The following is a 24,030-nucleotide window of genomic DNA, read 5'->3' as shown; positions in this document are numbered from 1 at the left end:
TTTAGAAATTCATCCTGAACAGACAGAATTTAAGGCAGAGAATGTGTTACACACATGTTGGAAAGAAGGAAAAGCAAAAGGAGGAAGCCAGGAAACCTAGAGATTAATACTTCAAGGGACTAGGACTGCTACTACCTCTAAGCCTAAGAGAAAAAGGAAGAGATGGTATGAAAGGCCTGCAGAACTGCCTCTACTGCAGAAACAGGAGTGAGGTGTCACTCAGCCGCTGTTTAGCACTCAGAGGGGCACGACAAGGGACTAGGGCTTCTTCAGATATGAAGAAGAGTTGTCTTGGTTCGTAGTTTCAGAGCAGTGAGGCCCAGCTGTTCTCAGTTTCTGTCCCTAGGTGGTGGCTTGTTGTAGCCTTAAAATCAGCCCTCAGATTTGAGCTATCTTGAAGGAGGTCTCTTGTCAAAAAGTGCTCCCAGGATACCCATCTCCTCTAGGTGGACCTTAGCCCAGACTTTGCCCCCAACATTTTCCTTCACCATGTTAATCCAGAGAAGCTCCTTCAGTTGAGCTACCTAAGAATTTTGCTTATTGCTGCTTTGTAACATCACAATGTTTTTCAGTCCATGGATGAATCCTGTGACATAATTTTTCCTCCCAGAACACTAGCAGATATGCTTCTGAATGCATATTTTACAATAATTTTGTCAAGATTTATTTTATATAATCTTACTGCCCTACTAAATAGTATTTCATTAAATTTATGAATTAATATAGGAAGTGTAATCATGCCATTTGCTTGGTCTTTTCATTATGAGAAGGGCTATCTAGCTAGTCTGATTTCCTTTATTGTGTCATTATGATTTTGGAATTTTCTTAATAGTCCTTGTTAAATTGACATTAAAATATTTAATGAGGATTTTGAGTCTATAGTAAATTGGACTGTGCTTTACATTTTCATTTCTGGCTATTGATTGTAACAACTGTTTTAGAATTTGTTTGTGTTTCCTGCTGATCACTTGAGGAAACGAGGAATTGTCCACTATGAAAAAGGGTGCTTAGCAGAGATGGATTTTCACTGCCTGTTTACCTTCACATGTTTGTGTCTCTTGTAGACAGTGTTTGACTAGTGCCTGGCGCTTGTGAGGCAGGCAGACGGAGTGCGTTTACCATTTTCCTCTACGAATAAGCCAAGTTAATTGACTTGTGCTGGGACTAAACCCATGTCTTTAAACTCCCTACAGGCACAGGGAGTACAGACCTTTGCTTTCAGCAGCTCCATTTCAAACAATTAGAGCTGCCTGGGTTGCTTTGGGAGCTTTGGTTTTGCTGACATTAAAGTCTGAAATGACAGGATTGAGAGCAGATTTTCAAGCAATGGATCAGAAATTGCTCTAAATAATATTTTAAAATACCGTGTAACTTTGAAATAGCAAGTAGTATGTTTTCACCGTAAAAATGAGAAGATGCAGAAAAGCTTTACAAAATGTCCATTAGAGGTGAATACTGCTAAGACTGGTGCCTTTTCTCCCAATGTTTTCCAAGCAGAGTGTGTATAATTGTATAAATAAATATGCACACTTAATGTATTTCCCATTTGTGAGGTGTTCTTCTCTACATTTTAATATTTCTGAAATTTAGGTTCATTTTTATATTCAGTGATTACATTTAATAAAGTGTTTCTCTTCTCAAATAATTATAATTAAATATAGTCTGTGGTAAGCTTGCTTTTTTGGGGCTTTTTTGAGGTTCTGGGGACCAAACTGAGGGCCTCACACATGCTAGGCAAGTGCTATACTACTGAGCCACATCTCCAGATTGAGAGGTTTTCGTTTGTTTGTTTTTTGGAGACAGGGTCTCACTATGTAGTTGAGACTGACCTGGAACTCACTATGTAGCCCAGGCTGGTCTCAAACTCACAGTGATCCTCCTGCCTCAGCCTTCCGAGTGCTGAGATTATAGGCGTGCACCTCCATGCCCAGCTTGGGAGGTTTTTAATTAACCTTTTCTCAGGTAATTGTAAATTCACACACAGGTACAAGAAATAGTACCAAGGATCTCTTACATCATTTACCTGGTTTCCCTCAGTAGTGAATCTTGGAAAATTAGACCCTTACAACCAGCACACTGATACTGACACAGAATGTTTCTTTCACCATACACATTCTCCATATTGCCCATTTGTAACCGTACCCTTCCTTTTTCCTCCCAATACCCTCTGCCCCATTCAGTCTGTTACTCCTGGTAGTCACCAATTTCTTCTCCATTTGTATAATGTCGTCATCTCAAGAAGGTCCTAGAAATGAAGTCATACAATATGCAAACCTTTTACTTTTTTACTCACCTTAATTCTCTGGAGACTCATGTAGGTTTTGCATGTATTGACAATGTGTTCTTTTTAAACTTTGTTTTTGTACCGGGGATTGAACTTGGGTCCTTGCGCTTGCAAGGCAGGCCACCAAACTGCTGAGCTAAATCCCCAGCCCAATGTGTTCTTTTTGATTGTTGAATATTGTTGAATATTCCATGGCTGTATCCAGTTTGTTTATTCACTCACTGACCTACATCTGGAATGTTTTTAGTTTTTGGTATTATAAATAAAGCTGCCATAAGCATTCATGTACAGATTTTTGAATGGACATAAGACTTCATTTCTCTGGAATAAAATGCCCAGGAGTTCAACTGCTGAGTTGTATGGTAGTTGCATGTCTAGTTTTCAAGAATTTGCTCAACTGATTTTCAAAGTAGCGGTACTGTATGGCTTCTCACCAGCAATGTGTGAGGGATCTGCGCTGCCTCCGTACCAGTAGCTGGTGCTATTTTTATTTCGGCTATTAAGATAGGTAAATAAATTTCCTAAATAGAGCTAATCAAATGGCTAGGTGAGTTGTGAGTTTTTTTTTTTAAGGGAACTGGCCCATTTAAGTTGTCAAACTCATGCACATGAGTTGTTTGTTATGTTCATGTTTTATCCTTTTGATGGCTGCAGACTCCTGTTTCATTCCTGTTATCAGTAATTTGTGTCATCTTTTTTTCATGATCACCTTGCTAGAATTTTTGTTTTATTGATCTTTTCAAAGAACCAGCTTCGTTTCACTGATTTTTTTCCTATTTTCTTTCTTTGTTTCTTTCTTTTTTTTTTAATACCAGTGATCAAACTCGGAACTTTCCACTGGGAAGGCAGGCAGCAAAACCACTGAGCTAAATCCCTGGCCCTATTTTTTTACTTTCATTGTCATTGATTTCTGCTTTTTGTTGTTTCCTTCTTTTTTCTTTGTATTTGTTTGTTTGTTTGTCTATTTGTAGTGCTGGGGATTGAACTCAGAACCTTTTGGGTTCTTGAAAGAGAATTTTGATTACTGATCTGAGACTTTTTATTTTCCAATATATGCGTTTAGTGCCATCATCTTTCCTAAGAGACATATTTTACATTACATAGGATAAATTTTAGTTCACATGCCATGTTAATACCTTCCTACAAGGAATATAATTCAATTCAACAAATATATACAGAGTGTTTGAGTCAAGCACTGTTCTAAATTCTTGGAACATACCAGGGAACAAAATAGACAAAGCATTCTAGCAGGGGACTATGTTTATCATTACAATTATAAATTGATGTTAGATTTAGCTCAGTGACACTGCACCTGCTTCGCAAGCGCAAGGTCCTGAGTTCAATGCCCAGTACTGAAAAAAAAAAAAAAATCCACACCCAAAAATAAAAACAAAAAAATCTCCTCAATAAATTGATGTGAATTGATCAGGCAAGTTTTACAGACAAAGTGAGGTTTGAGTAAAGGACCCATAGGAGTTAGGGGAGTTAGTCAAGCCAAAATCTAACAGAAGATGTTTTAGATAAATGAAGCAATCAGAGCAAAGGCCCTGTGGTGGGCGTTTGCCTGAACATCTAAGGAAAAGCAAGACCAGTCTGGATGGAATGGTGTGAGCAAGGGGGAAAGTGATAAAGACGAAGTCAAAAGTAATGAGGCGAAGACACTGAGTTTTACTCAAAGCAAAATTGGAGCTATTGTTGTATGTGAAGCTAAGGAATAATATGACATGACTCAGGGTTTTTTTGTATGTTTTTTTGTACAGGGTCTCACTATGTTGCTCGATTTGGTCCTAAATTCCTAGGCTCAAGCGACCCTTCCATCTCAGCCTCCTGAACAGCTGCTATCACTTTGCCTCGCTCCGTGACCCAGGTTTGAAGTGGCCACACTGGTTACTGCACCAGTTACTGCACTGGCTTGACTGTGGATAGAAGCAGGTGAGCTCTTCGCAGGCTACTAGAGAAATGCAGATGGAAGGCAGTGCGGCTTGAAGCAGAGTTGAGGGATGGCAGGAGGAATAGAAGTGATTATATTCTAGATACATGTTGAGGGGAGAGGAAATAGGATTTATTCGTAGGTTGGATATGAAGTCTTAGAAACTAAATAAGCAGTTCATTAGAAATCCTTAAATGGATGTAGCTACATCCTATACCACATGCATGCTCCAACCCCTCCAACTCTGCCCATTGCTTGTTCAGTAATGGCAGCCACTTACATAGGGCAGGTGATTAGTAGGCTGGATATTTGCTAGAGGGTACACTGGTACGAAAGTTCTGCCCAAATATATGGCAACTAACTGTACTGATAAGATTTCTTGTTCAAGAATCAGAACTGGAGAGACAAGAAAAATATCAGTGAGAGTAGAAGTGAAAGACATAGACAGAAGGCAGTATTCAGACTTCATGAGTAAGCAGAAACTGTGCATAAATAGGAGCTCTGAGCAAACAAAAGCCATGAGGCAGCAAAAAGAGGTAGAGTAATGACAGGCGTGGTAGGAGATAACAAAGACAGATCAAGATCTCAGGAGAGAAAGTCAAGTACTTGGCCTGGCTCACAGGCCAGCCCTGGAGCCAGGGGTACAAGCAGGGTCTGTCACTAGAAGGGGGCTACTGGTGCCAGACAGGCAAAAATGACAGGCATACACCAGCATGTAGTCAGGCTAGAATTAGTGCCACAGAAGCCAGAACCCCATACAGCCAAAATTCAGGGGGTGCAAAGAAGCTGGAGAAAGCAGGGGGAAACCTGTCTGTTTAGAGAAGCAGAAAAGTGTAGTGGTCCTTTTTGAAATATATTTACCGCTACATTTTTTTTTTCATTTTGTGCTTTATAACTGTGCTGTGCTTTGGGTTAATAATTTTGCTGTTTAAAATGGCCCCCAATCATAGTGCTGAAGTGCTGTCTGGTTTCCTAAGTCCAAGAAGGCTGGGCTATGCCTTACAGAGACAACCTGTGTGTTAGTTAAGCATCATTCAGGCATGAGTTATAGTACTCTTGGTTGTTGAGTTCAATGCCAAGGAATCAATAACATGTTAAATTAGGTGACTTTTTAAAAAATTTTAAATTTTTATTAGTACATGATTGCATTTCATAATGATTACACTCATCGTGTGGTGTTGGTACATATGTGGAACACATATTAATTGTGTGTGTGTGCATATATATATATGTATGTATATAAAAATTTATTTATTTATTTATTTATTTATTTACTGGGGATCCAACTCAGGTCATTGCACTTGCGAGGCAGGTGGCGGAACTTAATTGTTTCTATTTCTTCTTTTTCTCCCTGCCCTCCTCCCTCCCTCTATCTCTTGGTTCTTTTCCCATTTGCAAAAGATCTGTCTCGCTGATTCCCATTATCTTTTATTTTGCTCTTTAAATTATGTATACCTTGTGTTTCTCGCATAAAAGAAACCATGCAATATTTAAGCTGGTGTATCTGATTTATTTTTAAATAGCAATATACACAAAATGAGGTTACATGTTGATTGGTTGATGAAAATGTTATGACTAGACCCTTGCAGGAACTTAGCTTTCTATCACCTCTAGGAGTAATACTTCATTAACAAATGCTAATTTAAAGTTCAAAAAGACTTTATAGCTGCTGTGAAAAAAATCAGAGCTGATGGAAACCTGTCCAGGATCAGAAAGTTTATGGAAGAATGGAGCACTTAGCTCCAAAGCCGTGCATTTATGATTCCAGGTCCCTGTGCTCATTCTCTCCCACCATGCTACCTTTCTGATGAGAAAGAAAAGCTCTATAGCTTAGCTTCGAGTGCTCCTTCTATGGTATAATGCTGTCTCTCCCCTAGAACTTGTTGCTAAGTTGAGAAAAGAGCAGTTAGGTAGGAAACAATTATGAAAAATGTAATTTTTCTACGTTAGGGCTGGGACAGCAATCTATGGCACATTGAGCCTCCCTCTCCTCTTACATACCTGGGGCAAACGTCATGAATCTACTACAGTTCCTTTTCCTGCCAAGCCCAGCTAATCATAAGCCTTCTCGATATGGGACTCTAGGCAACTGCTCCCAGTTATCATTTGGCATCTAAAATGAAACCCTTATCTCCCTTGCACATGACCTATGCCCTTGAAAGATCAAGCATACACTTGGAGATCTGATTTGTCAGGCTTAAGGAAATTCAGAATTTAGGCAAATTTATCAGTCTCTTTCAAAGCCCAAACCTTCATGGTAGCTAGGAACATCACAGCTGACTCTGCTTTTGAAGGGCTTTATGGAGCCCTTTGGATAAGACTTTGCTCCTGTAAGATTTGTTATGAAGGGGAAATCTTCCTTATCTCTGACTCACAGTGCCTGGAACACTGGAGACTGCAGATTGGTGCTCAATGCCTCTTTTTGAACGAATGCTTAGGCCCCTAGATTGATACCTGTCTTCCACAGGGAGAAGAACTCTGTTGTACACTGATAACAGAATGGCACAGTGGAGCCAATACGGCCCCAGGCAGAGATCTTCTGAGAAGGCAGTCAAGGGCTTGTAAATGAACCTGAAGAGGATAAGCACTCTATCAACTCCTGTTGCTTCTCTTCTTCGTTTCTTTTCATTCTCTTCTATGATTTAACTCTTCACTTTTAGTAGATGGACTCGGGAAGCCCAAGCACAGGGAAGGGGAAGTATGAAGTACGTTGCTTGAGCTAGAATATAATCTTGATTGCCAGGGCTTCAGCACCTAGACTTCCTAGGCATCAGTCTGCCCACTGTCACGAAGGGTCCTGGACTCTCAGCCCTTTATCTGCTTAGCCCACTTCCTCTTACTTCCTTCTTTTTCCTTTCCCGCTCTCTCTCCTCCATCGGTCATGGCAAATGGGATCTGAGAGGAAACAAGGAAGGGCGAATGGGAAGTTAGACCAGGAAGAGATGAACACATTTGACTGAGAGCTAAAGAGGGAATATCGCTTAAGTGGGTCAGTGTAGCGAGAAGTCAGGATCGAAAGGATGCGTTTAGATTTCTGAACTGTTTGTTCTTTATTATTACAGGTGATTTTCAGCCCAAATCTCTGCCCTGTGTTAGGAGAACTGCAGGAAGCCAGAGTCCCCTAGCCTGCCGCTGCTTCTGGAGAAGTAGGTAAGGGGGTGGGGTGTGATAAATGGCAAAGGGACATGGACTTTGGAATAGGATTGAGCAAGATTATCACTTGCTAGCTGTAGTTTTGAGGCAGGCTCTTTAATTGCTCAGGATTTTAGTTCTTTCATCTGTAAGATGCATTTTATGGGTTAAAAGAAACATTTGTAAAGTTGTTTCATGAGGTGTGCTTATGAAGCACAAACGGCATCTCTTGTTAGCATTAGCAATACTTGCTTTTTATGAGCATTATCCGTTGTCCCCTGCTTTCTGATTCTAGACTTAGGACTGAAAATAGCAACCACCCTTTCTCTGTCTGGTGAATCCTACGGCTGAAGGTGCTGGTCTCAATTTGCTTGACTAAATCCCTTCCACTCACTTGACTTTTACACTTGATCTTAGTCAAAAGGCCGAGAAGCGATTCACTTGACTTTTATATGAAATGACTCTTAGTGTATTACTTTGAGCATGAGGGTACTTTGGCTGCTCTCCTCAAGCAGGTGGGCAGGAGAAACTATTTTTAAAAATTTATTTAGCAATATTCACTTTATTTTAATAGGTTAATATACCCAATTTTTCTTCAATGAAACCTTCAAACATAAAAAGCCTGGGTCCATACTATGTCGTAGCCTTGTTTGATAGCACTTTATTAACTCAATTAATGCCTGGGGACAGTTATGCAAACTATAATAATCATTATCTACAATTTCATAAAATTACCCAGAAATGCTTGCATTTTTTTCTTTTTCGACAACATGCATAAAAGTACACACACACACACACACACACACACACACATACAGTGGTTAGTGTATTGAGAAAAAGATGTCAAACATCTGTGAAAGATGTATTAGATGTCACTATCCTTCAAGGGGAAAGAAAAGAAGGAAGGGACCTAACATCTGACATTGAGAAATTTCTCTGTGCCAGGAATTTTATATTCATAAACCCATTTTAGCTCTTATGGCAGTGTAGGAAAGCAGCTATCATCAATTTAGGCCTATGGGTCATACAACTAGTGAGATAGAATTTAGTACTGACACCAAGCCCGGCTGATTCCAAAGTTTCCTTTCTTTCCCCTTCACCTAATCAGATCTTACAGCTAGAGAATGAACCAGAACAAGGATGTTCCAACTGAGAGTAGTGGACTAGGCCTTAAGGTTCCACGGAGATCCCTCATGGGACTCTCACATAGTAGTGAAGATTATTGGCAAGAGGAAAAGAGGAAAGCTGAGTAGGCTGGGCTCCAGGCCTTTTTCACCTTTAAGGCCAACTCATCTATAATTAGTTTTATATATTAGGATACAATGTACTATTTCAATAAAAAAGGTGGAATAAGGTTCTGCTAAACAAGCCTTTTGAAGGTCATTAGCTAGAATCTGACCACCACAGCTCCCTGATTTGGGGGATTCTGTTTCAGTTGTCCCCAGGCAATGAATTAGTTTTCCAACACCTTCGTTATTCACTGGATGTGTGTCAGGGGCTTTGGGAGAGATGATGCTCCCTAGAATGAAGGAAGTAGGTAATGCACCTCAGTTAGTGAATAATGCTGGAATTAAGATAGGGAAGAAAGAAGATTCCTTGGGCACTTATTTATTCACAGACAGAATGTGAGCAGAGGGAAGTCATGTAGGGGAAAATGCTGATATAGAAATTACTAAAGAAGGGCCGGGGATATAGCTCAGTGGTGCTGTCACCTGCCTCTAAAGTGCAAGATCCTGTGTTCGATCCCCACTACCAATAAAAAAAAAAAAAAAGAAAGAAAGAATGAAATTATTAAATAAAATCAAACTCACCACCACAGTGGTGAATGAGATCTGAGGAAGTACATTGATCTTTTGAGAATCATCACTTCCAAAGACCACATCTAGTTAGGGTCTCTTCTGAGAGTTTGCCTTTTTATGTCACCAGTTGGCTTATAGTGAGTCAATGTGATACTCTTAAAGCAAGTGGAGTCCCAGTAAAGTATCACTTACTTAAATCTGTAGAGGAGATAATAATTTTGAAATTTTAAATTCAGCATCTCAGAGGCTACAATGTCTAGGTAAGATGCCATCTTTGACAAAAACATCTTTGACACCATCAAAGACGAAGGGGAAAATAAAAGTCAAATCTGCCCTTAATTTGAAAGGCAGATTTTTAAAGGTGTCTTGCTGTACTGCAGGTTTGACTCAAGGGGTCAAACAATGCTCTTGCCTCTCAGCCTCCTGAATAGATGAAATTATAGGCACCAAACCCACTTGGAGGACCACTGTTATCTCTGCGTCCCCAAGTTACTCCTTAGTAATTCCTCAAAGAAGAATATTAAAAATGGTTAACATTTGTTGATGGAACACTTCATCTTTACAATAAATAAAATAACAGAGCCTCAAATTGTCTCCCCTTACTCTTCTTCCATAGTAATGGAAATCCTGATTTTTAGCTCTGTATCAAGCTGCCTAGGATTTCCCATCCTTCTTTCAGCTAAGTGTGACCGTGTGACTATGATTTTGCTAATAATAATAATAAGCCAATAATAATAAGCACAAGTGTTATATGGAAGCTCCTGGCAAATTTCCTCCAAAGGCAGATGGTCTCTGCTTCATCCTTTCTGCTATCCTGCTTCCTGGAACCAATGTGAAGACTGCCACTGTAGCCGCCATCTTGGATTATGAGGGCGAGGGCCACAGCCAAGGAATGGAGGGCGGTGAAGTGAGACTGGCCCCCTGAGGATGTGATGGAGCAGCTTTGGCATGCTGCTTCAGGAATTGTAAGCAAGAGAAAAAGACACCGATACAACCTATTCATTAGGTACTATCGTATCATAGTTTTAGCCAGGTGTGGTGGTACATGTATGAAATCTCAGCACTCTGGGAGACAGAAGCAGGAAGATCAGAAGATAAAGCCCAACCTGTACAATTTAGTGGCTCAGGGTGACCTTGTCTCAAAATAAAACTAATAACGGGATTGGGATATGGTTTAAAGTGAAGGCCCTAGGTTCATTTCCCAGTGCTGGGGAAAAAAAAAAAAATCCAGTTCTGCAAAAGAGAAAAATTGTGAATTAGCCAGAGGAAATAATTTGCCAAGATTGCCCATCTACTAGATGAGTCAGAAACTGAACCTGATTTTAGCCAAAGTTCATGAGTTTTCCTCCCTCTCTGTGCTTACTTTCAGACCATGAGAATAATGGTTTTTTGAACTTCTGTGGTGAGAAAAAGCCTTTTGCAAAGCTGAAAGTGTTTGATCGTAAGACCACAGTCTCCAACACGTGATTCCATCATCTGTTTCAAAAGCAAAATCACAAGCCACAAGGGTCATAGTGAAATTCAATTACATATCACCTTGGGAGTCCTGGAATGTCACTGCTACCACATAGGGTCTGACCTGAAGACTCTTAGGCCTTCTAGGAGAAATGGATAAAAGGACCTTGGGATTTAATGATTGGGACCTTAGAGAGATGGCTGATACCCGTGATCAGTGATGGGATGATGAAGCAGGCCTAGGGGCAGAGCAGAGGTCCTAATCCTAGGAGGAAGGCAGGGACCTGGTGCCAGAAAGGAGTAGTGGTGGGCAGTAGAAGGGCATATGAGTCTTCCTGTGGGGCACAATCTGACCAGTGAGAGGGTTTGACGTAGGTGATGTCACAAAGTGAATACAGTCCCAGACTTTACATAACTGAAGGAGCTTCATGATCATCCATTTGAGTCTAAACACAGTTGTTTAGATGTTAGATTGCTTATGCTTTGTTGAGAAAGCTGTTGGTCTTTTACAAGGACAGTAGAAGTTAGGAGAGGCTGTGGTCTGATTGAATAGAGATAAAATTGAAAGTGGTAGTCAGAGTTGGGGAACAGCAGAGCCAAAGTGTTAGTACCAGCAGAAACTACTGGAAGATGGAACGTAAATCCTGTTTGTCGTGACTGCATACACTCTGTCAGCAGAAAAATCAGAACCAGTGGTAGAGAAGAGCAAGTAGTTGATTTGTTTGGAGACCTAGCAGAGGCACAACCCGAGGTACATCTGACAACAGCATGCACCTTTGGAATGTGAGGGGATATTAAAAATGTATGTTTCATCAACCAGACATAAAAGGGAAAATATTATATGATTTCAGTTCCGTGAGGTACCTAGAACCTAGGGCCAAGGAGGAGGGAGGAATGAAGAGTTATTGGTACAGGGTTTCAGTTTAGAATAATGAAAACATTCTAGAGATGGATGGAGGTGATCCTTGTGCAATAATTCTGTTGCTGGATTTACCTGCTTCAGACATTGGGCTTCTTCCTCCACTTTTGGAAATTCCTTGTTCCTTAGACTTAATAACGATTTGGCATCTGGGGCTCAGTTGTTGGTGTACAATCCTTTGGGTGGAACAAGACTGAGGCCAGGCTGAACATGCCACTCTGGGATGAGAGTACAAGACATCTGGCAGATCAGCTCCAGGGACAGGCCACACTAGCAGAAATGCCTGTAGTGGCTCACAGGGCCAGCCTAAGGGTCAGGTAGTTCTGGCTGCAGGACCTACAAGTCACTTTATGTCTTGACTTCTTCCCTGATGAAATCTGCCCCCCGCAGAATGAGAGCTACACGAGATTGCCTGTACTACTTGACTCCACAATTAGAATTACAGAAAAGTTTTCCCAGCTTTCTGGGGATTTCCAAGGTGCACTCTGTTCTCCTCTGCCTCCAGGCATCTGCATTCCATTGTGCTGGCTCTACTTTACCACTTCTCAGCCCAAATGAAAAACTCAATCTTTTCACTAAGTTACCCTAACATGATTTACAGTAGATATTTGTAATCTGGTGGACTCTCTCAGGCTTTTACGTGTGTGTGTGTGTGTGTGTGTGTGTGTGTGTGTGTGTAGTGCTCAGCCCACTACCATCTTACACACCTCTCTCCTCCTTTTTATGTTCCAAAGGACCCTCAAAATTTAAATTTCTTACCCATTTTATGCAGAAAGGATTTCCATTCTTTTATACTTTTGAATTCAAGCAGTTATCAGACTATTTCTTCTCAAGCAGTTAATCTTTCCTCAATAGCAACACTATTACCAAGATTTAAGGTAATACAGTTTCCCCTGTTTACATTCTTTGAGTTTTAAATTTTTGTATACGAACCAAACATTTTCAAAATAAAGAGAATATAATATACTCCATAACAATTGGAATAATATGAAAAGTTTAAACCAGTCTCAGGTTTAATCAAAATAGATATCTTCCTTCTCCTCCTTATACCTTGCAACTGTTCCTTACCCTGCCTGTGTATCTATCATTTGGCAATCTCTAGGGGACAGTACTGACAGAACTGCAGAGATACAATTCAGTAGTTGAAAGTGGGGCCTAGAATTCTACTTCTTAAAAAAATTCCCAAGTAATCACTTGGGAATACTGATCATTCTGGCCTCCTTTTGAAGGGCTTAATAGCCCAGTGTGGCTATGGCCTATCATACTGGACAGTGCAAATATCCACCACTGTTGAAAGTCTTAACAGCTGCTCTAGACCATTTACTGTACAAAGCATTTCTGTGATGTTTAGAGAGTACAGCTTTACCACCGTTCTTCGTCCGCCTACCAGACTCTTACCATGCCATCTGGACTGTTGCTCCCTAATTAGGAAGCTCTCCTACAGCCTCAGAGACTTCTTTTTCCTTTTGCTTCTTGGTCTTAATTATTTCCGCAGTTCAAGGCCAAGATATGGAATTGGGTTCCACTTTGCTCCCATTAAGTGCTCCCATACTCTTGTGGAAGGCAGTCATTTGAAGGCTATTACCACTTGGCTAGTATCACTGTTCTGCTTCTTACTACTTTACTACCTTATTCAGTGTAGATGTTTACACCTAGCTCACAACATTACTGTTTACTTCAGACCTTGCTGTCATCTTGGATAATGTCAATGTCCAGTTAACAACTGGCCCCTCAGCTCCTTGACCTTTTCATCTCCAATCAAAATAAGAGCTAACACTTCCCAGTTGCCAGTTACTGTTCTAAAAAAAAAAAAAAATCAGCATTTTATGTAACTCATGTGATTCCATGACAGCTCTGTAAGATAAGTCACTATTATGATTTCTGTTTTACAGATGTAGAAACAAGTAATTTGCTCATAGTTGTAGCAGCATAAAGTAGTAAAAGTGAAGATTTAAATTCTGGTGCTCTGATCCCAGAAAGCACATGATTCAACACTATAAATTTTCTCCCTCTAATTACGATCTTTCCTCTATTTCATCTCTTTTACCCATGTCCATTGTCATACCATAAACCCTGCCATTACCTCTGCTGTTATCTTTACATCACGAAATCAGGCATCCACTTTCTGGATAACTTTCCCTTGAGCAGGGTAATAAAAACAACAATAAAAGTAATAATAGGATATACTTCTTGTGCTCGCTTCGGCAGCACATATACTAAAAAATAGGATATACTTCTAAGTGCTTTTCAACAATATTAACACACTCCTCACAATTCTATTGAGAAGGTAAGTATTATCATTACTGATTTACAGATGAGGAACATGAGACAGAAAAGTTAAGGAACATACCAAAGGGCACACAGGCCATCCGGACAGGCTACAGAGTCCACAGTCTTATCTATTGTGTTAAGGATGGTAAGCATAAGTTATGATGAAAAATCACTATCATCTAGGATTTTATTTTCCAAAATACCCTCAAGTTCCAAATGTTTCTTTGTCCCGGGGACTTAGCTCAGTGGTTCCACCGCCTGCCTTGAAAGCACAAGATCCCGAGTTCGATCCCCAGTACCGAACAAAACAAAACAAAAACAACAACAACAAAAAACCAAAGCAAATGTTTCTTTGTTTGAAAGAGCCCCTCTGCTTATTTGGATATTTACCTCATGTTAAGAACCATGAATTGGATCATTTCAACAAACTCTCCTACTTGGTGTCCTGTTTGAGTTTAACCTACTGCTGTCCTGCTAACTGATCAGTGTTCCAAACAGGACAAAGCTAGGGCTGACGATGGAGGAGGCATCCTAAGCAGTGCATTTGAATAAAGAAAGCATTAATACAATGGTTTGGGGGGGGGCAAGCAGGGATGGACAGATCTCCTCATACATAATGCCTAATACATAACTCCTTTTGTTCATCTGACTCAGTCCAGTAGCCAGAAAGAGGATTAGCTGCTTAGCTGGGGATTGCTCAGGGATGCAATTTGTTCCTCATTAATGTGATGGCTTCTAAAGTAAGAAAAAAGCAGAAGGAGACAGCAAAGAAGGTATTGTGGCTTAGGTCCAGGGGAAAAGCAGTCTGACTGAAACGGTTCAGTTCCCTTGGCCAGGAAGCAGCTATCTACGTAAACAGGAAGTAGAGAAGGTTTGGGGGGAGGGCAGTGGTTAGTTGGTGAGAAACAAGGGCTGACACCAGATGGTTTAAGTGGTTACACGCAAAAGAGATTCTGACACAGGCTCAGGGCTCTGCATGTTAATTACCCCAGCTCTCTGCTGGGAGGCCTTGCTTCAACAGGGTGTCTGTGCAGTATGTTTTGAGTTCTGATCTGAAATGGATAAATCTTTGAGCAACTGTCCTTTGCCAGTTGTCTGTTTATTTTATTATCTCAACATCCTGTGAGAATAGGATTAAGTTAAAAGAAAAAACTGGCTCTGAGGGATTAAATTACCTTGTCCAAGTTCGTTTACATTATATACTATTACAGATACTTATAAAACTGTCTCCTCTCTGAAAAATAACCATAGGCTATTAAAAGAAAATGGATTAGCTTTCTAGGGATACTACAGCGAATTATCACCAACTCGGTAGTTTAAAACAATAGATATCTATTCTGTCACTATCTTGCAGGCTGGAAGTCTGAAACCAAGGTGTCCGAAGGCCACGGTTCTTCTGAAGCCTCTCGCAGGGAATACTTCATTGCCTTGTCCAGTTTCTGGTGCCCCCAGACATTCTTTAGCTTTTGGTTATGTAAGTCCAGTGGTGTCTCCATCTTCACATAGCTTTTCCTCTTTGTCTTTGTCTTCTCCATTTTGCTGTCTTACCAGGATACTTGTCATTGGATTTAAGGCCCACTTGGATGATGATCTCATCTCAAGATTCTTAACTTAATTACAGCTGAAACCTGTTGTCCAAATAAGGTAACATTCACAGAGGCTGGTATTAGGACACGGACATATCCTTTTTGGAGCCAACATTCAATCAACTATAAAGGATATCATTATTAAAATATAAATGCAGATTTTATAGTATTTTAAAAGCCACCATAGAGTTTAAAAGGATATTATCTTGATTAGAGTTCTCATTTTCATAACTCTATTCTGCTTTTCCAAGATGCCAGTCGCACTTCCCACTAATTGCCTCTGCCCACCCTCTTAAACCTTAGGCTTATCAGAATTCCACAGCAAGAGGAAATTGTGACACAAAGCAGGTGCAATGCATATTCCCACCCATGACTGAGAACTGCTTCTTGGAGGAAATGGTACAACCCAGGCTGATGGATATAGCACGTGGTATTGTGCATTCAGGAGAGAGAAAAAACCCACCAGTAGAGATCATGGAGGCTGAAGCTGAATTGATTTGAAGAATCTCAAATCCAAAGGGTAAGGCTGGAAGTTGGGGTCTGATTAGTGTAAGAGAGTGACACTGTTGTCATGTGACCCATCTGAAATACAAATGTAATTATGTCTCACTCTGCCTGAGATCTTTCAGTAGCTCCCTATGAATATTGGATGAATTTCAGATTCCATAACACATCATACAAGAACTTTGCAAGCTGCCCACTTCACTCTTTAATTTATATTTATTTATTTATTTTGGTACCAGGGATTGAACTCGGGTCCTTGCGCTTGCCAGGCAGGCCACCAAACCGCTGAGCTAAATCCCCAGCCCTACTTCACTTTTTTAGATTCATCTCTTATCACTCTCTCTCAAAGATCATCTGTTCCTGTCATCTCATGATTCTTGCTATTTCCCAAACAAGCCATGCTCTTTATTGCTCTTCTATCCTTGAACACATTGTTCCATATTCTTGGAATGATCTTGTCAATTCTCTGCCTGATAATTCCTATTGCCACACCAGGGTCAATTTTCTTTGCTGTCCATCAGTGATCCTGCATTAACAAGCCTCTGTAGTTCCTTTAAAGAGGAACATCTTCCTCTTCTCTGATTTCAGTCACTCTGTTAGTGGAAGCTGTTTGCCTTGTGTTCTATCTAACCTACCCCAAAGACTTTGAGAAGGACAGAACTATATTACTCATCTCTGAATTGCTAATGTCTCCTTGTTGCTCAATAAATGTTTGCTGAAAAGTGAAAAAAACTGCGTTCTCATGGCTTTAAGTCTGAAATAATGCTTAGTTTGGTGACAGTAGGAACCAGGCTTTTAATCATTGTAAAGCTGTCAGGCTGGAGCCATGGGCAGGGAAAAACACAGAGGCAGTCCCAGAAGTTAGTCTGGAAGAGGTACAAGAAGAAGGAACTTCATGAAACCGAGAGTGAGGTTATCCAAATTGGAGACTTAATGTTTGTGGTTCAAGAAGATTGGTGCCCTCAATCCATTCTCTACCTTCAGCATAAAAACTACTGAAGTAGAATCTTGTTGTTCAGTGTCAGTGACAACTCCTTAGAAAGGGAGCGATGGTAGATGAGCTATAACTACAAAGTGTCAGTGCTGACGCTAAGGGGCGATATGGTTGTATGATGAATTGACGGGGAAAGGTCAAGGGAAACTTAAGTAAGAGACAAGAGAATGAGATCTGAGGTTGAGACCCATTGGCTGGTATGCATAAATTAGTGAAGAATCTGTTATAGTCTTGGTACTTGCAACACTTAGCTGATTCTGAGGGAAGCATTCCATTTTTCTCAGGCCTGGCATTTGTTCTAAGAGCATCTGATCTATAGGCTAGTAAAAGCTAATGAAGTCTTGGTATAAGAATTGTTCTGAAAATGATGTTTTAGCCTCCAAATCAGCTGGCCCAAGCAGCACAATGTAATAGGAATCCAAAGTCTAAAACCAAGCACATACCAATTGGAATTGTTTAACTTCTCTGTGACTTCAATTTCCTTTTCAGTGAAATGAGCATGGCAATAATAGTATATACTTGTCTGAAATACTTTCAAGATACAGTGGGTAACAATGAATAAAGCCCTTTATAGGAGTGATCAATAAATGTTATCTATTATTATAACTAGTAAGCGGCAATACCCCTAAGTACCACCTTCTGAATGGAAAGAATAATAGTTATTTTTTTTTCCAGCAGACTGGGACCTGTATTAATCAAGAGTCTTTCCATTGCAAGTGATAGAAACCCAACTCAAACTAGCGCAAGCAAAGAGGGCTTCATTGGTGTGTTGGTCTGAAAGGCTCTGGGCTATCTACACCAGCTTCCCTACAGCTGGTATGGGGCATCAGGTACAAGGGACAGCCAGGGACACCAATTTTCTTCTTTTGTGCCTCTGACTCTGCTTTCTCAGTGCTGATTTTACTCTCAGGCAGGTCCCTTTCATAGGAGTAACATGGTTATTAGGAGTCCGTTCCCACAGTTTAGTAATTTTCTCAACAAAATCATGCAGCAAAAATTCTGGGCCATATTGGATTACATACTTGCTCCTGAACTAATCACCGTCTCTCTAACTGGCTGGGCATGGACCATGTAACCCACCACTGAGTAAGGAGAACCACCTCTCCACAAAAGTGAACCAGGAGAAGGCAGTAGAAGTTATGGGTGGGTGGGGGGATGACTCAGATTTAGGAAACTTGAGACTTTATAATTTGGGCCCATCTTTAATAAAAACAATCTAAGAGTTTAAAAAATAGATTTAAAAGTAAATTTTATTTCGAATGAGAAACTAAGTCACAAAAAATTATTGGAATCTTGCAGATTTAAGTTATTTTCTTCTAAGATCTACTGAGGCAATTTACCAGAAATGCTATTGTACACATGCTTGTTATTTATCATTTGGCCAGCACTCTCCACCTATAATACGAGCACTTGCAGGGACCCAGGCAAGTGAAAGACTGAAACTTAAGCTTTGTTAGTTCACAGTAAATCCTCCTCTGGACACAAGGCAAGCAAAAACAGTGGATGCCCTTTTCTTCATAGCAGATTTTTTGTTTTAAAGAATGAGATCTGAATGTATATTCAAATAACTGCTCGGGCCACCACATCTGGGGAACCTTGGGTCTTGGCAGTACAAGTGTTCATCATTTTGTACTTTGTGGCACTGGCCAAACCCAGCTGGATTTTTGCTACACTGATTTTAACAGCTTTGCACTCACGTAATTCAGTCCTTTAAAAGGCCATGTTTTATTTGGCACCGATGCTTTCAACAAACTCACAGAGACCATTGGCCCTAGGAGCCAAAAGCTGAACCTGTCCTGCCACAGCCTCTGGCTGTGTCCTCATTTCCTTTTCTGTCTCCACTATCTTTTCTTCCATCTCATACTTTTCTTCTTTCTGTTTTCCTCCACCTTTTCCTCTTTCTTCCCGTCTGCCTCCCTGATTGCTTTGACAGATCATTGAGTTCAGACAGTACATCACATACGAGGCCTCAATTAGGAGCAAATTCCATTGACGTCAGACCATTTGTACATTGAGTGAACTTGGCTTAATTTTTGGCATCTAAAGCTGTGTCCATCAGAATCACAGACAAGTGCCTTCAGGGCAACAAAGGCATTCCAGATGGAGGTGTTCAGGGAGACTCCCCAGCACACTGCCTCCCATCTTGGCCAGGGCTCAGAATGCCATAGGCCACTGTTGGCACATCCCCAAGGCTGCTGTTTACTTTTGAAAAGAGGGCAGCAAACATACTGCGACTTATCAGGGGAAACCTGCAGATGATTAACTCTGGGTCCATTATAGGCAACATTTCCACCCAGTTGGACTCCAGGATGGGGGTAAAAGGAGGGTAGGAGCAAGGGCAGACAGTGGAACACCAGAAGTTTGGCAGGAATCGTAAATATTTTCCCCTAAACAAAGGAAACACAACAGTAGAAGAAGAAAAAAAAAAAAAACTTAAAGACAGACAAGCACGGGTTCAGGCCCCTGCTATTTCATGTATTACCTGTATAATCTTGACAGATTGTGGTAGATACCTGCCCAGAATTTGGTTTTGTTTTGTTTTTCCCACACTCTTACTTCTGAAAATAGCAGCCTCTTTCCTATGGAGCATTTCTTTCCTACAGCATTTGGCCTTAGAGCTCTGTCCTTCTGCCTCAGCCCCTCTCCTGACCCTTAGTGATAGTACTGAGCTGGATCCATTCCAGTGTCACAATACCTGGATACAGTGAACAAAGCACACAGTTTATGCTAGCTCATTTAGTCCTTCCTTGAAAGTTTTCAAAATTTCCACATTGTATCAAAGCTATGCAAGGACATTAATATACTTTATAACTGAAAAGTAGAGGAGAGAGGAAAATAGCGGTCACTCTAGCTGGGAGAAACGCAGACATTCAGAGTCAAAAAGCTATGCCTCTGCTTCTCTGAATTGCTGCCACAACTACCCAGATTTATGGAGGCAATGCGGGGTCACACGTGTGTGTGATTTCCTGGCAGCTGAAAGTTATCTTTTCAAGGGTAAAGGGACCTCTTTTTTTATTTTTTAAACCATGTTATTTGCAAGCTTCTAAAATACTTTGCATGCTTCCTTTACTTCTAAAATGGAGGATACCATATTTAACCTCTTTAGTTCAGGGACATCAAAAGACGCATTGATGAATAGCTTGTATGATAACATGGTTTGGGGCTTCTCCTCTTCCTCTTCCTCTTCCTTTTCATTCTCCTTTTCCTCCTTGTTCTTTGGCCCAGCGTATAGTTCTTAACTTCTGCCTGCTTACCCAAGCCCCACAGGGCAAGGTCCCAACAAGAATGAGCTTGAGGTACTCCAGCCCTCATGAGGTACTCTGACCATTTTTGGCTCAAGCCCCCCATTCTTTTTCTCTCTTGTGTCCACTTCCTGGTGTGTTCTTGCATTCCTTTGGCTCCTGAACTTCTGTTTGCTTCCTGCTTTTAGGCCAGCAGTTTCTCCTTAGATCTCACCTGCGATACAGCTGCTCTGTGCTTGACCTTTGGTCCTCTTCCTCCTGTGCCACTCTGCTTTTGCCCTTGGGCCCTGTTTTGCCTCCAGCTGGCAACTATACTGAGCCAGGCTGGGGTCCCATGGCAGAGATCATATGTTAGTGTTTCTGTCTCCTTTCACATGGTTAAAGGGACTAGGACTATTTACTGCAGGGAAAACAAACTGAAGCACTACAGGAACCTGCAGAGTAAGATTTAAAATAGCTGATGATAGAAGAAGGGTTATGGGACATAATTGTAGTCCTACTGCAGAGAGCGTATTGTAATTAGCATACGGAAATCAGTTCTTTGGGGAGCATCAATTACACTTTTTATAGGTTGAGTTACAAATGCATCTTCGCAGCTGTCAATTTTCCAAGCCCCACAGCTAGGCCGCTTTCTGTGCCCATCCTCGTCATACCTCACTTTCTCTTGTCGCCTCTCTGCTGACCCAGGATCCTTGGGCTCCCAAGGTTTTAACATTTTCTTTCTGCCCCAACAGACCCATCTTGTCATCTCCATAAAAATGGTGGAAAGTTAGTAAAACATGACAGCACCTCTATATATGTGTTGAAAGTGGATCTCGCGCTTTTCAAGGGTTAGGGGGCGTTAACAGGCTAAAAGTCTCTTTCCAAATGTATGGATGCCCTTGTTTGAAGCTATAGGAAACAATGCAAAGGATGAATCATGCCAAATTAAAAGTTTAAATTAAGTATAAACATCTCAGCCCTATTTTAAGAACTTTGGAGAACATGCACCATGGCTATGTTCTCCGTAAGCTCTTTGTTCTTTTACATGGGAGCCCATCTACCCATTCAGATACAGAAAGGGCACAGAAGCCCAGGCTAGAGGCTCCATCTCTGATATGAACACAAGAATTTGCCCCAACTTTCCACCTCTTTTGCTTACTCTGACATTTTATTCACCTCGGCTCTGCGATCCCATGGTGGACTTTAGTGCTGTGGTTCTCAACCCTGGACATCAGAGAACTTTAAAAAAAATCTGACATCAGGACACAATCAATTAAATCAGAATCTCTGGAGCTAGGGCCTAAGTATTTAATCCCTCTGCCAATGTTTTATTAAGAAAAACTTCAAGCATACCAGAAAGTTGAACCTGCATACCCACAACCTGGATTTTATTATTGGCATTTTATTATATATCTCTATCCATCTGGTAACCTTTTACTTCTATCTATCATCTGTCTATCTATCTACTTACCTATCTCCCTCTAGCCAACTACCAGTCCTTCTTATTTTTTGATACGCTTTAAAGTAAATCGACTACATAGGTGAAGGAAGGAGGAATAGTGAGTTATGGGCCCTTGTGCTTTTGAGGCAGGCGTCTGAAACACTGAGCCAAATCCCCGGCCTTTGTCACAGAGCTTCTGTTTGGGGATAAAAAATTTCAGAAATAGTGATGATTGTTAGATTTCCCTTGCCTTAAGATGGCTGCCACACAGAATAGCAGCCTCCATGTTAAAATATGGCTTCTCCCAACAAAGGACAGGATTCTTCCCATCATGCTTCTTCTCCCACCAAAAGAGCAGCCTGATACTCACCACCTCCTAGCAGCTGGGGATGTCACAAGCCCCTCCTAGTGATGTCACAGGCTCCTCCAGTCCCTTAATGCCACCTCACTCAACACGACCCCAGCTCAGGCTAACTCCACCCCGCTCCTATAAAAGAAGCTCCCTGTTCTGCCATGTTGCTTTCTCTCCTTTGCTTGGAGACAGCCCGGCAGATCCTCCCCATAATAAAGGCTCATTATGGTCCTGGTCTGGTCCTGGCCTGTGGCTCTTTTTGCCTAGTAATGATGAATGCACAACATTATGAATGTAACTAATACTACTGGATTATACACTTAAAAATGCTTATAATGAGGGATGGAGATATGGCTCAGGGGTAGAATGATTGCCTGGCTTGTGGAAGGCCCTAGGATTGACCCCCAGTCTTACAATAAAAAGAAAAAAATAGTTAACAATACATAGTTCTAATCCTTGGACTGGCAGCCTGCTGGCACTAGTCTCCCCTGCTCTGTTCCATTTTTGCCTCTCATAGGCTCCTTGTTCTTCAGCCTTTGCTCAGTTAGCATTGAGAAACACCTTGAGAAGCCCGGCAGCAGGGGGAGAAGCCAGGGTATTACTTACTCTCTTTTTCTGCATCCTGTGGAGTCTGGCAGTCTCCCACTGGACAGCCCCTCCCTTCCTGGTCCCAATTCCACTTGGGCAGTTCCCCTAGTGGTTTTCACTCCCTCTGCACAATAGCCCAGGCTTCTGGACTCTGGTAACACCCTTTTCCCCCAGTGTCACCCATGCAACAAAAGGGAATGATTTCCTGATTCTGCTAATCTTTGAACTGCTCACCGTTTGTTCTTTGGCTTCTTCACTCTTCCATTCATCTGCAAAAAACAAACAAACAAACAAAAAAACATTTGTCTTCCTCTGATAGAGCTATTTCTTTCCTGACTAGGTCTTGATTGATGTCATGTATAGTGGAAAGACCACAGGGCTTGGAAGCTGGAGGGACCTAAGTTTCAATCCTGTTTCTTATTCTATGATCTTCGCAGACAAGTAAATTACTTAACCACATTCTATAATCTGGGGCTTATAAAACCTTCCTCACTGGGTCACTATGAGTGTTAAATGAGATACTATATGCATAGTGCCTGTACGTAGTTAGGACTTAATAAATGGAAGCTACTCTTATTGATTTATAAACTCCCTCAGAATGTGACCATATTCTTCTTTTTGTGTCCCAGTGCTTTGCTTAAAGGACTCTCAAATTTCATTTCATTAACAAATTAGTGATTACTGTGTGCTGGCAATTGTATTAGGTGCTACTTCTAGAGAGCATAAAAGTACAGCTTGTGCCTTTGATGCAATGTGTGCTTATGATTTAATGGAAGTGAGGGGAGTGACAACTAATTTTGCAGAAGGGCAACCTGACAAACACACTAAACTGGAGCACAAGGGAAACCGATGAGCACATGGTTGAAGGATGAGTGAGTGACTTTGCCTAGAAATATCAGGCATAAGGTCAGAGAAGAGTGGCACTCAGCTGGCTTTGAGGGAGAAGAGAACTTCCAACAACCAAAGAACGAGGCAAGGAGAATTCATACTGAGGGATTGGCATGAGCTAAGTGATAGATCATGCACTGAGATCATGTATATTCAGAGCATGATGTCATTTCCTTTGAAAGGAGTACCTGGAAGGAATCATAGAGACCTTGAAATCCTTGCTGGCTACTAGGTATGGAGCTGGTTCTACAAGTAAAGAATAGTCAATAGGAATTTTTGAGGAGAGGAGTGATTTGACCAATTGTAACTGAAATTTAAAAAAAGGTGGGGTGGGGATTTAGCTTGGTGGTTCTGCTGCCTGCCTCACAAGCACAAGGACCCGAGTTCCATCCCCAGTACCAAAAACAAAACAAACAAACAAACAAAAGGAATTTGGAGCCCATTAGCAAGTTCCTGCTGTAGTGAGTTTCTACAGTGGCATAACTCCTGGGGATTGATAGATTGTTAGATAGAGAAGGTGAGCTAGAGTTAGTTAGAACTGACTCTTATCTAAGAGAGAATTTCTCAATCCATTCAGCACAAAAATCTCTCTTGAACAATGACAGTAACAGTTACAGTTAATTATTTCTCAATGTACTGCATGTATGTGTGTATATATATATA

At 41.0% G+C, this 24,030-nt stretch overlaps 2 long non-coding RNA genes across 2 annotated transcripts in view; both read right to left on the bottom strand.

The window, feature by feature from the left end:
* Positions 1-5,714: 5,714 nt before the first annotated feature.
* The window catches only part of LOC104856069, a 38,875-nt gene continuing 20,559 nt past the window's right edge, over positions 5,715-24,030 (bottom strand). The window contains exons 4-5 of the long non-coding RNA XR_778551.1: positions 22,714-22,748; positions 5,715-7,109 (exon numbers count right to left, since the gene is read on the bottom strand). This is a non-coding gene — a long non-coding RNA (uncharacterized LOC104856069). The remainder of the gene's footprint in view (positions 7,110-22,713; positions 22,749-24,030) is intronic.
* Positions 14,161-19,514, bottom strand: LOC104856068. Its single transcript, XR_778550.2, has 3 exons — positions 19,357-19,514; positions 15,840-15,958; positions 14,161-15,418 (listed from the first exon to the last, which is right to left on the bottom strand). It is a non-coding gene; the product is annotated as an uncharacterized LOC104856068 (long non-coding RNA).

The sequence above is a fragment of the Fukomys damarensis genome, unplaced genomic scaffold (genome assembly GCF_012274545.1).
Source record: "Fukomys damarensis isolate Sample0158 unplaced genomic scaffold, DMR_v1.0_HiC HiC_scaffold_16, whole genome shotgun sequence".
In the NCBI taxonomy this organism is placed as follows: Eukaryota; Metazoa; Chordata; class Mammalia; order Rodentia; family Bathyergidae; genus Fukomys; species Fukomys damarensis.
This window is presented reverse-complemented; position numbering and strand designations above follow the sequence as displayed.